Source organism: Euphorbia lathyris, chromosome 4 (genome assembly GCF_963576675.1).
Source record: "Euphorbia lathyris chromosome 4, ddEupLath1.1, whole genome shotgun sequence".
In the NCBI taxonomy this organism is placed as follows: domain Eukaryota; kingdom Viridiplantae; phylum Streptophyta; class Magnoliopsida; order Malpighiales; family Euphorbiaceae; genus Euphorbia; species Euphorbia lathyris.
In genome coordinates, this window is record NC_088913.1 from 14,367,084 (window position 1) to 14,384,282 (window position 17,199).

A 17,199-nucleotide genomic window follows, 5' to 3' on the forward strand; every position below is an offset into this window, starting at 1 on the left:
GAGACCGAACAAAAAATAAATGGGCAGAGTCGCGGAAAATATCGCTTTCTTTAAGACGTTCGCGTAACTGCCGGAAAATTGCAAGCAGTATGAACTTCGGTCGCCTCCAGGATAAAACAGCCCTCTGTAATACGATTTTGTATTGCAACCGTACAAAATCGTTTCTGTCTACACTCTCAATTTGCTCAGTATCGAAAATACAGAATGAATAGTTTCGTAAATACAGACTGAATGAATGAAAAAAAATTGTGTCATTAATGGCAGTCTCACACCTCCTATTTATACAGAAAAATAGAGCTGTTGAGCTCTGATTTACTGGAGAAGAAGGTGGGAGGAAAATCAGGAAGGTGGAGAAGGCTGGGTTTGTGAGAGAGACACGTTCAAAAAAAGAGACGTTAAAAAACGTTCAGAAAAGACTAATTCAGAGTATTTAATTAAATAAAAATTAAATCTGAAATTAATAAAAATAAAAATAAAAATAATAAAATATTATTAGTTTTTTCAATAAAAATTATAGGATTCACACCAACCCAACCCAACCCGGTTCGGTCGGTCGGACGGACGGCGGCGCGCGGTGGTCAACCAAGGAGATAGGTCCTCACTCTTTCACAAAAGTGGGTACCCCTTGGGGCACATCCCAAACATGTGAGGACCTCCTTAATAAGTATCTCCACCAAGTGCTTTGAAAGCAATGTGGGATACTTTACAACTTAAGCCTTTGTATGGGAGGAGGTTAATGGGAGTAAATGAGAGTAATGGGAGGTTAAGTATTAAGTTAACCTTGTTTGGGAGTTATTTTTTGAGAGTAAATGGAGGTTAATGGGGTTAAATGTTTACTTCCTTTAACCTCCGAACTCTAACCTCCAAATTGGGGGTTAATGAGAGTAACGCAAACTTTTTTAAAATTTCTTGTCTCTGCAGAGTAAATTTAACCTTCCTTCCCCTCCATATTTAAACTCTCAAACGAGGTTAAACATTTAACCTCATTTACATCCTATAAACTCCCAAACAAGGTTAATTTTTAACTTTCCATTCCATCACTTCCCTTCCGTTTCCATTACCTCCTTTAACTCTCACCTCCATTAACCTCCAAACTCCCAAACAAAGGCTAAAACTCAAGGATATGGGCTCTTTTCATAAATTAAAATTGGGCCAAGCCCAACAACTACGTGTATAAGGGTGAGCTTAAATCCCTATTTGATTTTTGATCAATCCAAAATTTTGTCATTTGATCATAACCTATTATTTGGTCACATTTAGCCAATGACATACCTCAATTGGTGAAATTTCAGTCAATTTAAATGGAGACTTAATAAAATTGTTATCCAATTTACAAGTGCTGATATTTTGACACTTAGATTTGATAAATTTTATTTTAGGAATTTGTTTTTATTATTTTTTCTTTGTTTAATCTAATTAATTACGTTCACATAACAAAATAAAATTATAAGACGTGACACGTGTCAAAATATCACCGCATATCAGTGGGATAACAAGTCTCCATCCAAATTTGATAAAATTTCACAAAATTTCACAAATTGGGATAGCTAATGACTAAGTGTGACCAAATAATAGGTAAGAAGACAAATGACAAAATTTTGGATAGTTGAAAGACCAAATAACGCTTTAAGTTTATAAAGGTTATATAATGATGTTTGAAACAATTGAACGTGATAGCTAAATAATGTAAACTAATATGTTCAATTTTTTTTTTTTTTTGTTAAAAACTATTAAAATTGATATTATTTAAAAATATTAGAGGTAAAATTTTATATACAAAATTTATCCTAAAAAATTACATTTTAAAGGTGCAAAGTTTGGGTTAATTAGGGTTGCGAATGAACTGAACCACTTATAATCGGTTCAACATTCGTCTTGATGAAAACTTATTAAAGTTCAGCTCGATTTATAAATTAGTCGAGTTTAAATACGGTTAAACTAGTTTTGAAAACTCACGAAAATGCTCGATTATATGTTCATCAACAAACTCGATTATAATGTTCATAAAGTAACTGGAGCACTTCACTAACAAAATATTGAGCTTGAAATTTTTCTAAAGAGACGAATATCTACATGCCAAAAATGCATTTCCCTCCATAAATTAAGTTCCCGCCAACTGTAATTGTGTTATGTACTCTAAGGTCACGTCCGTCAATCTCCCAATCAGTTCAGCGTTTCTCTTTTTCCAGGCCATCAATTTTCCTTCGGGTAATACTTGCTTCTCTCTCACTTCCATTTTCTGTAATTGCTATGCTTCCTGATTTTTATGTTATTTTCCTGATTTTTCATTCATTGTGTTACTGAATCATAGAATTTAGATAAGATTGAACACCTGCTTCATCAGATTTTAGGTTTGAATCTCTTAAATCGGCTATGAATGGCTGGACCAGAAAAATTGTAGAAATCAATCGCTAAATCGTCAGATGAATTCATTTACTTCCAAAATATATGGATAAAATAGAAATTTAATTTCAGTTTGCTCATACATTCACTTCCAGTGTCTCAGTATTATGAAAAGAAGAAGGAATTCAACAGCAAAGAGAAAAAGGAATGAAAGGGGGGAAATCAGCCACATACGCATTAACTATTCAGGTCCTTCATTTTCTGATCTGCCAAATACCATTCTTGTAAATATTCTACTTAGGCTCCCTATAAAGAGGATTTTTGTATGCAAATCTGTATGCAAAACATTGTATGATCTAATTTCAGACCCTGAGTTTGCAAAGCTCCATTTGGATCAATCTGAGGTATATCCTCTACTTCGAACCTCGGGTTTTACATTGCTGTCAAGAATGCTTTATCTTGTGCAGCCAAACCAAGATGAGTTTGAGGACAAGCTTGATATGTTTTATGGTTTTGAGAGCAAGCTTGACACGTCTTATGATAGCTCATCTATTAAGATTAAACTTGACTCAAAATTGAAACTCCCATTGCGCAACATCGAAATGATAGATAAAGAAGCGGTAGGGAGTGAGAATTGCTTGAAGTTGAATATGAAGAATCACAAGTATAAGATAGTTAATTCATATAACGGCTTGCTTTGTTTGTCCAATCCATCTGATAATGACCCTGTTATAGTTTGCAATCCGGTTACAGGTGAGTTTATTAATCTTCCAGAGGTTAGGACGGGTAAGGGTGTTCACATGCCTCTTGAATGTGGTTTTGGTTTTAGTCCCGTGACTAACCAATATAAGGTGATAAGAATGTTTACGCGTTGGACTGAACATGAAATACTTATGGTGGCTGAAGTACATGTTCTTGGTACAGAAACATGGAAAGACCTTCCCTTTTTTCCCAAGTCAACACGGAAATTGTTCCCTACTTATTTTAATGGGTGTGTTTATTGGATTTCTTCTGTACCATGTTCTGTAATTTCTTTTGACATTGAGAAAGAATGTTTTAAGTCAAGTACAGCACCACCATGTGAGGAGAAATATGATATAGTTTCAAGAGTGAGCATGGGAGTATTAGGTGGGAAACTCTGCATAATAATTGTGGTGGTGATGAAAATGGACTATGAAGACTTTAGTCTTGATGATTAGTAGTTGATTATTTCTTAGTTATGATAAAATAACTGTATATGATTAGTAGTTGATTATTTGTGGCATTAGAAATGTTAATTGTTGTAACTTATAGAATTAACGTTCTTTTCTATTAGCATATTCTCTATAAAGAATCAGTTCTCATATGTAGCGTTTCTGTGTTTCATGTCCATTTTCGTTTCTATTAGTTCATGAAGGTTATGTTTTAGAAACAACATTTCCCATGTCCATGTCTGTGTCCATGCAGCAAGGTTATGAACCATTTTATGAATTCGTTGAGCAGGTGCGGAGAGCTGAAGCTGCGCAAAGAGAAGAAAGGTATTTCCATAGTTCAAGAAATTAGGGAACTGGAGACTGGTTCTGAAGATAGGGAACTGTATGAGGATGATTCTGAAGACATGGATCTGTAGTTTCATTTTGAATAGCTTATAAGGTAGACTTCATCAGAGATAAATGTTGCTCTGAAGTTAACATCTGCTAAACTATTTATTATGATTTTGTCAACTACAAACAAGATATCAACTATGGAGTTGTAGTTGTAGCTATATTTTGCTATTGTAGATATGAACTTAGGAGTTTGTGTGATTGAAAGTAATGTGGTATTTCTGCTAACTTAATTCTGAATGCCAACTTTAGAATCCATTTTAGAATAACCATTAACAATCTTAAAATGGAAAATTTCAAGAATTAAGGTTGTTTAGTATCACATGCTATCAGACGGGTAAAAGATCTTACAAATTGAGGAACTGATAGTAAGTTAACTAATTTTAGACATTATTAATGAAGTTCTCCCGGAGGTGCCACTGCCAAATAAGGCTGTAATTGAACCAAACTTTGGTCTGTTCAGGCTCGGCTCATCAAAAAGCTCTTAATATTTTGTACGTGAGATGCTCACGAGCTGTTCGTGAGCTTGTTAATAAACTTGTTTATGAGCTTTGCCCCAGTTAAAAATAAAATTGCTATGGATTGAAAATATTACAGTATTTTTTGTATCTTAGATTTTTGAAGTTGCATAAAGAGGCTAATCCTCTGTTTGGCAAATAGCTGATTACATTAGCTGTGTAAACTTATTTGATAAAATTTAACTGATTGCTAATACATATTTGTGTAAAATGACAAATAAAGACATTGATATTTTGTGTAACATAACTGCTTGTGTAACAAAATGCTAAGTAAATGACTGACATGATGAATATATAGAAAATAGTAAAATTTTATCATGGTTTTCAACCTAGAGCAATCTTGGCAGGTTGGAACAGTGAGGACAATATTTTACAATTTCTTTCCATTAGAATATATTTGCACTCCCCCCAAAAACGATAGGTGCATCATTGAAATTTATCCTAACAAGGTAACATAATTTTCATGCCTATAAACCAAAAAGCACAAGCTCCATATCTAACAATGAACAAGGAAACCTTTTTCCACACAACTAGATAAATAAACAAAAACAAAATGCTACCTTCAAAATGCAATTCCTGATGCAAAAATATGTTTATGGTTTCACCCAAACTTTTGAAAAGCAATACTCATAGTTACCCCACCAGTATTTTTCCAATCCATATGGTACACAACACTCATGTAAATAATACTCAACCTCATAAGGATCATATTCAGAATTCGATTCAATCGTCTTCTCATGCAAGGAAACAGATCTAAGTTCGCCCTATAGTTTCAACCCACCACACCTGTAGTTCAAATAATTCAATGAGTAAAGCAAAAACAATTTACTTATATACAGAAAGAAACAGTTTGGTTAGCAAGTACCTTGAATTGACATTAAGTACCTCCACGTTACACCCTGCAAGAACATCCTTAAGTGAGATGAAGCTTGGACTGTGAGCAATTATCTCAAAGCTTGATTCCGTTGGGTGAACCTCGAAATGCTTCAATAAAGGTTTTCTCGGGTCATAATAAATTAGAACATTCCTCGGATAATTAAACATCAAAAGTGTTCCATTATTCATGTATTTTATAGGTTGATATAATCCATAAACCAATATATCACAAGAACACATGTCGATTTCAAAGAGCTTAGTCCATGATTTTTCAACACCGTAATTCTTCATCACCCAAACACAAACCAATGGTTGATTCGAAGAGTCACACACACAAAGACATCCTCCTAGAACTCCCATACCAACATTGACCATGTTGCCCTCTATTAATGGAGGTGATGAAAATGGTAGGAAACATTCTTTCTCACAATCAAATGAAACCATAAGACTCAATTTGTCACCAAGAAGACAAAGCCAATGAACTGCACCATCCAAATAAGTAGGAAATGCTAATATATAGCCCAAACCGGGAGCAGATTTGATAATTTTCCATGATCCTGTACCAAGAATATGTACTTGAGCCAGTCTACCGACGATGTCATGTTCCGGATGACAATATTGCTCAAAAATTCTTACCACTTTGTATTGATTGGTCTTTGGATTAAAACCAAATCCACAATCAATATCACCATCATAACCATCAACATTGTTACCCTCAATGACTTGCGGAAGATTAATAAACACGCCTGTAACTGGATTGCACACAATAACAGGCTTATTATCCATTGGTTCAGACAAACAAAGAAATCCATTACACGAATTCACTATCTTATAACAGTGATCATTCGCCTTCAATGTGATTTCTTCATTGCCAACAGTGCTATCTCTTAAAACCAATGGGAAGTTGCGCACTGGAATCTTTAACTTGGAATCGAATTTCATACTAACCTAGCAAACCAATTCATCCTGCTCTAGCTCAAGGGGATAAAGTATTCTTGACATGTGTATATAATCCACAATTCGAGCAATTGGAAAGACCTCAGATTGAGCAAAATCAGGATTTGAAATTATAGCATACAAAGATTTGCATATGCATTTACAAACAATTATCTCCTTAATCTACAGTCTAAAAAAAATAGCTGCAAGTAGGTGGATAGGTAAATCCGTAATTGAACAACCTGAATATTGGATCTCTACTTAGGAAGCCTCATCTTCTTCATTTCTACTTTTTTGGCCACAAGCTTTTGAAATCTTTTTCAAATTGATGAAAACCCTAGCTGGACTCAACTCCTAACCATGACCATATCGAAGTACAGAAATAGAGAGAGAAAAAGAAATACCTGAAATTGATGGAGAAACAATGGGATACAAGTTACAATCACATAAAGGAAGACGAGACAATATTCATTTGGTTAAATAACAAATTTAGGAACCGAACCTAAATGAATTTGATGATCAACACGATGATAGTGGTGGTGATGACTTCAATGACTGATTAAAACTTAATACATTAGGGTCCTATAAATTTGGTTTAAAAAGTCATTTGGTCTTTCTTAGATTACAAGATATCTCATTGGGTTAAGGTATAAAAATACTCCTAACGTTTTGGATCAGGAGCAATTTTAACCCTAACGTCTAAAATGGTGTAATTTTACCCCTAACGTTGGAAGCCAGGAGCAATTTTACCCTCTAACGTTGATAAATTGGTTCAATTTGAGAAATAATTCATCAAACTATCTTCTCGGTAATGAATTTTGTCATTTACACTTCACATGTGAATCATTTTATCAGTAACAAATCACAAGCATATGTTTGGGATGTGAAAAAAAAAATAATAAAAAAAAAGAATATATCGTCTTTTTGTACGAATTAGACAAGAAAATTCAAAAAATTCACCGAATTTATAAATATTAATATTCAATTCTAAAAAAAAATATCCAATTCTATTATTAAATTATAAAAAATATGATTTTTTTTTTAAACCAATTGTTATACAATTGGTGCATAATAAGAAACAAAAATATCTATGTTTTATAATAGTGTCTGAAATTGACCTAATTTCTATGGGTAAAATTGCTCTTTGCTTCCAACGTTAGGGATAACATTGCACCATTTTAGACGTTAGGGGTAAAATTGCTCCTGATCCAAAACATTAGGGGTATTTTTGCACCTTAACCAAAAAGTCATTTGGTCTTCTTAGATTACAAAATATCTGATTAGACCTTTAAATTTATTTATATTAATTTATTGACTATTTGAATTTGTTTAAACTGTCATATTGACTCTTTGAATTTTTTTTTATACTGATCTATTGGCTTCTCGAACTTTAATATATATTTGAATTTATCCAAATCTTTCGTTGTTTTGATATGTGGACTTGGGGAGGGGTTAATCATGCATTTTAAGTCGCTTTCTCACTTTCCTTTTTTTCACTTCTAGACAAATACTTTTTAGGAAACATCTTATAATTTATAAATAACAGCTTAACTCTCTTCATAGTCCTTTCTGGAAAAGAGATTTTAATACTTGTCTTGAGACAAGACGGATTCCACCATGATTCGATAACCAAGTCAACTTTATCGGCATCAAGGTAGATGTGGGAAGATGGCCAACTAATAAAATAGTTTGCATCATCGGTTAAAGTGATTTGACATAAAGATCTCCTCCTTCCATTCAGAAACAGGTCAATTCCCACTTTCATTATACAATTTCAGCACGAAACCAGATGATCAACCACAGCTAGAACTGTTGTTGTTGTTTTGGGGGCCAATCTGATTGAATGTAAAAGCGATTGTGAAATCCTCCTGTTATTACTTTAAGAAATAGAATTAGTAAATCTTTAATGGTCCAAGTTTTATTTGATGAAGACATTCATTCAAATTTTGAATTTAGTGTAGTGTCCAAACCTTGGACCTGCGCGTGCACTTAAGACTTGAAAACCTCTTGCGCCTTTAATAAGTATGCTTTCCAAACACTATTGAATATGTGTGCAAAGTTCAAACTACTTAGAGAGGCTTAACTATGTTTAAAATATCGTAATGAAACTTTTCATAATATAAATTCTGAAATTTTGAGTTCGTTGATTTTTTTGGATTACTGTTGATTATGTCTCTGATATTTCAACTTGACATATTGATTCCTTAATTATAATAACATATTGAGCGATAAATCACGGAGAAAAGTTAGCTTTTAACATAAAAATTTGCTTGAGTCATTATTAATTTTATTTTCATTTGAAATTTGTACTTTCAACAATTTGAGAGTAGTTTTGTTATGTGTAATACAACTATAAAATGATTAGCACTTTTTTTTTTTAAAATTGATTAACGCTCTTTTCATTGAACAAGAGGTTTTTAGTTAATTCTTGGCAAGCAATAGTATTAGATTATGAGAATTAATAAACTTTGTAATTACAAAGCTGGCTAATTTTTATAATCTAATAAATAGCTTAATGTGTACAATTATAATTAATCGATTATTCAACGTGTTAAATCGAGATATCAAGAGTTCAATCAATAAAAATTGAAAAGGTCAAGAGCCTAAAGATGTTTTTTTTCCTTAAATTTATTTTTATTTTAAATTTTGTGCAATTAATCTTTGCGCTAGATTCCTTAAATGTTATTAGGCTGTTACAGAAAGAGGAAGCTAGTCGTCATAGGTTTTTTTATTGGCTTATCGAGAAGTGTCGTGTGATGATTAAACGTGTTTGGGAGGTTAAATTGGTTCATGTGTTTCATGAGGGAAATAGAGCTGCGGATTGGATGGCAAACTATGCTGAACGGTCTCCACGAGTGTGATGAGCCTCCTATAGATATTCTTGATATTCCCCTTGAATCCCAAACATATACCCTAACTTTTATATTACGAAGAGTACGAAAAGGAAACAAATAAAATAGCAAAACAGACTCATTTTTTAATAAATTAACGTATAACTCTTTAAGTACGTTTAGAAACATAAAGTCTGCAATAGATTACTATAAAAAAAATTCAAAGATCCAATAGATTAATATAAAAAAAGTTTATAGATGTAGGTCACTTTAAAATTGGGATAAGGTATCAAAATAGGTCTAAGGTTTTTTAGGAAGTACCAATTTAGGCTCAACGGTAAAACGTTGTTGCCGTGTGACCTGAGGTCACGGGTTCGAGTCTTAGGAGCGGCCTCTTGCCAATTAAATTGGCAAGGGAAGGCTTGCCCCCAATACACCCTTGTGGTGGGACCCCTCCCCGGACCCTCGCTCAGCGGGGACGCGTAATGCGACCGGGCCGCCCCCTTACCAATTTAGGCTCAACGTTCAAAATAGCAGCAATATAGGCTTAACGTTTACAACATAATATCAATTTAGGCTTAACGTTTACAATATAACATCAATTTAGGCCTCACGTATAAAATAACACCAATATAGGCTTAACGTTTATAAAATAATACGAATTTAAGCTTAACGTTTACAAAATATATACAATTTAAGCTAAACGTCAAAATTAAATTAACCATATTATATTCTTTCCCTATTAATTATATATGTTATCTTTTATTTAGTTCTATACTCCTATTTATTATAATAAAATTAATTAGTATTTTTGTCCATTAAAATCTTATATTTATTTTCTATTAACCATTCCATGACTACTAAATTTCATTGTTCATGTAATATATACAAACTAAAAATAATTGAATATCCACTATATTTCGAACACTGACATGTTTCAATATTAGGAGTCGTGGAATGGTTGATGAAAAACAAATATAAAATCTTAATGGACAAGAATACTAATTAGTTGTATTATAATAAATAAGAAAATAGAATTAAATAAAAAGATAACATATAAAGTTAATATGAAAAGAATATAATATGGTTAATTTAATTTTGACATTTAGCTTAAATTGGATATATTTTATAAACGTTAAGCTTAAATTCGTATTATTTTGTAAAGGTTAAGCCTATATTGGTGCTATTTTATACGTGATGCCTAAATTGATGCTATATTGTAAACGTTAAACCTAAATTGATATTATATATTGTAAACGTTAAGCCTATATTGGTGCTATTTTGAACGTTGAGCCTAAATTGGTACTTCCCCAAAAACCTTACACCTATTTTGATACCTTATCCCTTTAAAATTTAAACTTCACACATAGCTATTTCAGATTAAAAATGACTTGGAACAAAATCTCAATAGTAATATAAAAGAAAAGGGTAAATTACACCCATGGTCACTGAACTTTGTTCGTTTTCACTGTATAGTTACTGGACTTCAAAACCTAATATAAAAACCACTGAATTTTACCTTTTATATCATGACATTTAACTCCTTTTTTTTATGTTGTAATTCATCTCCTTATCTCCTCTTTTTACTTAATATTAGTAACTTTTCCTTCATATACCACGTGCTTGACAATATTTAAATAATAAAATTAAAATAATAATTTGCTAATATCAAATTTACTTTTATATTTAATTACTCCATCATTGAACATAATAGCAGAGGCTTTTGTGGAAGCTTTGCAACACCTCTTTAAAATATATACACAGAATGGCTTTTTTATTCCACAATCCGAATGGTTTTTTATTTATTCCAACAATAAGAATGGCTTAAAATATATATGAAAAGAGAACAAAAATAAAAGAAAGTAAAAACATGATGAATCTTAATCTCATATTAATTGCTGAATGAAATATATATAATCGAAAATCATAAAATGAATATCAATCTCAGATTCTTCAAACATGAATATACCTTCCGCATCTTTCACTTGATTCAACAAACCCAAGCTTGGTTCGTCTAGGTAATACATTTACCTCTGTGGCAACTTACAAGATCGATGATATCGGGGTCTTTGCACAACATCAACTTTCGCGCAACTATTCAATAGAGTAATAAAATGGTTAGAAGGTATAAAAATAAGCAGCATTCAAAAACATTCTTGTCATAATCTGCAGAATCAAAATTACCTAGACCCGACATTATACACCTTCACATTCTGTCCCGATAGAACATGTTTGAGTGAAACAAAGCTTGGAATATGAGCAATTGCTTCGACTTTGGAATCTATCTTACATTGGCAGACCTTCAAAAATCTCAATTCATTTTCTTTTGGATCCATGTACACTAAAGCATCTTCACCGGAGTTAAACATCAGTAATGCCCCATCATTCATGTACTTAATGGGTCGAAACCTGGCATAATATCGTCTTTGTCTAGAATACATGTGATCAAAGGAGAAAACTTTAGACCACACTTTTTCGGTACCATTATCTTTCATTGTCCAAACATGAACACCAGACTCAAGAACCTCGCATATGCAGAGTTCTCCCCCTAATACTCCCACATTGTTATAAGGTTTATTCAGTGGTGGTGCTGAAAGTGATCCAAAACGTTCCTTCTCAATGTCAAAACTAAATATAGATAATGGTTTTAAATAAGAAGACCAATAAAGAAAACCATTCAAATAAGCAGGAGGGTGCGCAGGCATTGCCTGGGTGAAAAAGTCAATGTTTTTCCATGTTTTTGTACCAAGAATATGTACTTCAGCTTCATTACCAAGAGGGATGTCTCGCTTAGACATTCTTATCACTTTATATTGGTTAGTCGCAGGACTAAAACCAAAACCATAATTTATTTTATTCCAACCAAACTCAATCATCTTAGGCACTCGAGGAAGGTTAATACACTCACCTGTAACAGGATTGCAAACAATAGGACGATGTCTATCAGATAGATTGGGCGAGAAAAGCAAGCCGTTGCATGTAACTATACCATGTCCATTGTGATGTTTCATGAGCCCGTATATTTTAGGGACTTCAAATCTGGCTTCAATTTTATCATGAACAGTGGAGACACATCCAGGCTTAGACAAGGTATGATCACACATCCCAAGATTGAGCTCAAAGTCATCCTTATTTGGCTGCATAAGATGAACCATTTTCGACCCATTTCTACTATATGAGGTTCGAATCAAAGGATAAACCTCAGCATGATCAAAATGGAGGTTTGCAAATTCAGGATCTGAAACTATATCATACCACGTTTTGCATACACATTTCAATACAAAAATTCCCTTAATTGACACCCTAATTAGGATATTTAGCTGAACATCCTTCGGGAGATCAGAAAATAAAGAACCTGAATATGGAGTCTCTACTTGACTAACTTCTTCTGTTTGTTTTCTACCTCTCGTTGTATCCGAAGAAATCCTTTTTCTTTTCATGATTATTTGGGAAGCTACGATACTGAAACAAAACACAAATGACATTATCAGCCCACTGAATTCAAAATGCTCAAAAACCAAATAAAAATAAACGAATTAACTGAAGCATAATCGTGAGAAGAAACAGTGCAAAGAGAAGAGATGGTCTGAACTCTATTGAAATTGCTAAAAAGAAAACCCTAATTAATTGAAATCAAAGAATTCATAGAATGGTAAAAATCTCATAAAGAAGAGGATTGCTCATTTATTAATTTCACTTAAGTTAATTTGAATTGCAACATATAAGATAGAATATCCAAAATCAATTCCAACGAGACTTCTTTAGTGTATCTGTATTTATCAAATCTGTTCCTATCTAACGGAACGCTATTGGATCAAATGACAAAGGCATTGTTGAGAAAAAGATGGCTTTTTCCGGATGAAATTAATCGTATATATTAGGAACACTAAATGAATAGAATAGTCAAATAAAAATCGTGAGAAAGAACACTCCAAACAGAATAAATTTTTACCGGAAAAACCAGAAGCTCTCTATTCCGAACTCTGATATGTAACAATATGATTCTCAGTAATTGTTATTGATGATAAGTTTAGTATTTATACAGAATACAGTTTACTCTAGGTAAACAACTATAGTCAACAAACTAACCTATATTCTAGGCTAGAGATAAGTAACAGAATAAATACAGATAAGTAATAACTAAATATATAGTCTAATACACCCCCGTAGTCGAAAGGTTCGGAGGGCGAACATTGAGGCTATTCCGAAAATCTTCAAATAGTGTCGATGGTAGACCCTTGGTAAAGATGTCAGCAATTTGATAACGAGAAGACACATGGATGACACGGACTTCTCCTTTGGCAACTCGTTCTCGGACAAAGTGAATGTCCATTTCCACATGTTTGGTGCGATGGTGCTGAACCGGGTTGCCTGTCAAATATACGGCGCTGATGTTGTCACAGTACACTAGTGAAGATTTCTGAATTGGGCAGCCAAGTTCCAACAACAGGTTTCGGATCCAGCATGTCTCAGACACGACGTTGGCAACGCCGCGATATTCGGCTTCTGCGCTGGAGCGGGACAGCGTTGGCTGTCTTTTTGCGGACCATGATATGAGATTGTCTCCTAGGAATACACAGTAGCCTGATGTTGATCGGTGAGTGTCGGGACAGCCTGCCCAATCGGCATCCATATATGATATCAATTGACTGAGAGGAGATGCTAGAAGTGTGAGGCCGAACTCAATAGTTCCTTTAACATACCGGAGGATGCGTTTAAGGGCAGCCATGTGTGTTGTTTTGGGATTGTGCATGAATAGGCATACCTGCTGAACCGCATATGAGATGTCAGGTCGGGTAAGAGTGAGGTACTGAAGTGCACCAGCCAATCTTCTATATTCAGTTGGGTCATGATAAGCAGAACCAGAAGAGATACTGAGCTTTTGCTTGGTGTCCACTGGAGTGGTAGCCGGATTGCACGAGCTGAGTCCGGCTTTTGCAATGATGTCGGAAGCATACTTTCGCTGAGAAAGGAAAAGAGAGCCTGGAGAGTGAGTTACTGATATTCCCAAAAAATAATGCAGAGGACCCAAGTCTTTCATTGCAAATTCGGAACTCAATTGGGACATTATGGAAGCCTGAAGTGTGTCAGACGAGGTTATTAACACTATATCATCAACATATAGAAGAAGATAAGCTGTGTCCGAGCCTTGTTTGTAAACAAAAAGTGAGCTGTCAGATATGCTATTGGAGAACCCAATTTTGAGAACAAAGTTAGCAAAACGCTGATACCAGGCCCGAGGTGCCTGTTTGAGGCCGTATAATGATTTCTGTAGCAGGCAGACATGATCAGGATACCTGGAATCCCGAAAACCCAATGGTTGATGCATGTATACTGTTTCATGAAGATCCCCATGCAAGAAAGCATTTTTGACGTCTAATTGCCGAATTTTCCAATTTTTAGACAACGCTATGCTGAGGACAGCACGAATAGTGGCTGGTTTAACCACAGGGCTAAATGTTTCACCACAATCAATCCCTGGCGGCTGTCCTGAACCATTTCCAACCAATCTTGCTTTATATCTCTCAAAGGAGCCATCTGACTTTGTTTTGTGCCTGAAAATCCACCAACTACGAATAATGTTAGCACATTTTGGACGGGGTACAAGTACCCACGTCTTATTTTGAATAAGAGCCTCAAATTCATCAGTCATAGCTTGTATCCAGTTTGGATCACTTAATGCAAGAGCGGGTGATTTTGGAATAGGAGATATGGGAGATTGGGTTAAGACAGAGAGATTTAGCATGCGACGGGGTTTGTGGATTCCATGTTGGGCTCTTGTTGTCATTTTGTGAGTAGTAGGAACCTGTAATTGAGGAGAGATGACAGGATTATCAGAAGATGTTTGTGGTGCAGTGGAGGAGGATGGGGAAGGTGAGACTGACTCGAAGGATTCTGTTTGCGCTGTGCGCACGGACGATGGTGCGACTGGACTGATATTGCGCGATGAGACCGGAGATGACATTGACGGACTGATTAAATTCGACGGGACAGCAGAGGATACAGACTGATTAATGGGAGTGGACTTAGAGACAGACGACGCGGATTGATTCGACACGACAGGGGACGACGACGCTGATTGGTTTGACACGATAGGAGACGATACGATTGACTCGGGGCTGACAGAATTTTGAGAATGAACAGCAGGTAGAAAATTGTTGTCCGACGCGGAATGAATTGGAGGGGAGGGATCGCGATTTTGAGGCGCGGTAGAAAACGGAAGTGTGGATTCGTCAAATACAACATGTCGGGAGATTATGATTTTGTTCTTAGACAAGTCCAGACACTTATAGCCTCTATGATTAGATGGATAGCCTAAGAATACACATGGATGAGAACGAGATTCAAGCTTATTTCGTGTTTGGGATGGAATTAGAGGGAAGCAAAGGCATCCGAAGACGCGCAGGTGGGAGTATGTAGGTTCCTGGTGATATAGAATTTTGGTTGGTGATTGATATCCTAGAACCTTGTGAGGATATATATTTAGAAGATAGGTTGCTAATTCGAGGGCATGGTGCCAGAATTTAAGTGGAATGGAGGCATGATGCATGACTGTTCTAATCAGATTATTAATGGTGCGGATGGTGCGTTCTGATTTTCCATTTTGAGGTGAGGTGTACGGACATGAGAACCGGAATTGTATGCCGTTAGTTTGACAAAATTGTTTGAAAGAATTATTATTGAATTCACCCCCATTGTCACACTGAAAAACTTTAATTTCTCTTTCAAACTGAGTTCTGACATATGACCGAAAGATAAGAAAAACGGAATATACTTATGATTTGTGAGCTAACGGAAAGGTCCATAGAAAATTAGTGTAAGAATCGAGAAATAGAACATAAAAACGATGACCACCCGAGCTAAGAGCGGGTGATGTCCAGATATCACTATGAATTAAATCGAATGGCATACAAGCAAAATTGTTCGAGGACTGAAAAGGTAATTTTACTTGTTTTCCATTAATACATGAAGAACAAACAGAAGAATCCTTAACTTTATTACAAGAAATTAAATTCTTATTGACCAGGGCGTTCAAAATAGGAGGCCCTGGATGACCTAATCTATGATGTCAGACGGCGGAAGATAAAGCAGTAAAAGCAGAGTGAGACGACGATGAATTGGGGAAGCTAGAGGTGACTGGATATAGATTGCCGGAGCTTTTACATCTCATGATAATATTGCCCGTCCGTAAATCCTTCACAGAAAAACCGAAAGGATCAAATTCCACAGAAACTTGGTTATCTTTAGTAAATTGACGGACAGAAATAAGATTTTTGATAAGATGAGGTGCATGCAAGACATTGGTTAACTTTAAAGGGTGATGTTTAGAAGCTAAAGTTGCATTACCAGATCCACAAACAGGCATACAATGACCATTACCGACAATTATGGTTTCATTGAGACTCGAATTAAAATAAGAAGTGAGTGTACCTTTGTCGGCTGTCATGTGTGATGTAGCTCCTGTGTCCATGTGCCACTGATCAGAAGGTGGAGTTAGTGTCATGGTGTGCATAGCTTCAGCAATATCTGTAGGCACATATGATGGTGATTCCATATGGAGGTGTGCTTGTTGCATGTGAGGACGTGGTCCTAGAATACCAGACTGAGACGGTTGCCTGCCTGATGTGGGATAGGGGCAAGGAGGAGATGCCCATGATTGCGGCGGTGCCCAAGGGTAAGTATATCCCCAAGGAGGAATAGCAGCAGGGCGATAGTGCGGTGGCTGAGATGATCGGTGGTGGTGTCTGCCGCCTCTACCGCGATAGGGACGGCCACCGTGTCTGCCGCCGCGGTACGAGGAGGAGCCGCGATATTGCGCAGGTCGGTAAGACTGGTGTTGCGGCGGCGGAACAGTAGTGTCACCAGACGACACAGTTAATGCAACAGGTTCGGACGGAGGGAGATTCTTATGGGCATGAGCAGTTTCCTCTAGAATCAGCATAGATCGAGCTCTCTGAAAAGTGGGAAGGGGATCTCCATGTCTAATTTGAGTGCCGACAGTATCATACGCGTCAGTCAGACCGGATATAAGCTGTAACACCATCTGATCATTGGTAACCGGGCAATCCACATTTGATAATTGATCAGATAGGGATTTGAGGTGCTGACAGT

At 35.5% G+C, this 17,199-nt stretch overlaps 1 long non-coding RNA gene across 1 annotated transcript; it reads left to right on the top strand.

Moving 5' to 3' along the window:
- The first annotated feature begins 2,149 nt into the window (after positions 1 to 2,149).
- Positions 2,150 to 4,109, top strand: LOC136226203 (uncharacterized). The gene is made up of 3 exons (XR_010687626.1): positions 2,150 to 2,208; positions 2,499 to 2,592; positions 3,826 to 4,109. It is a non-coding gene; the product is annotated as an uncharacterized lncRNA (long non-coding RNA).
- Positions 4,110 to 17,199: the final 13,090 nt, after the last annotated feature.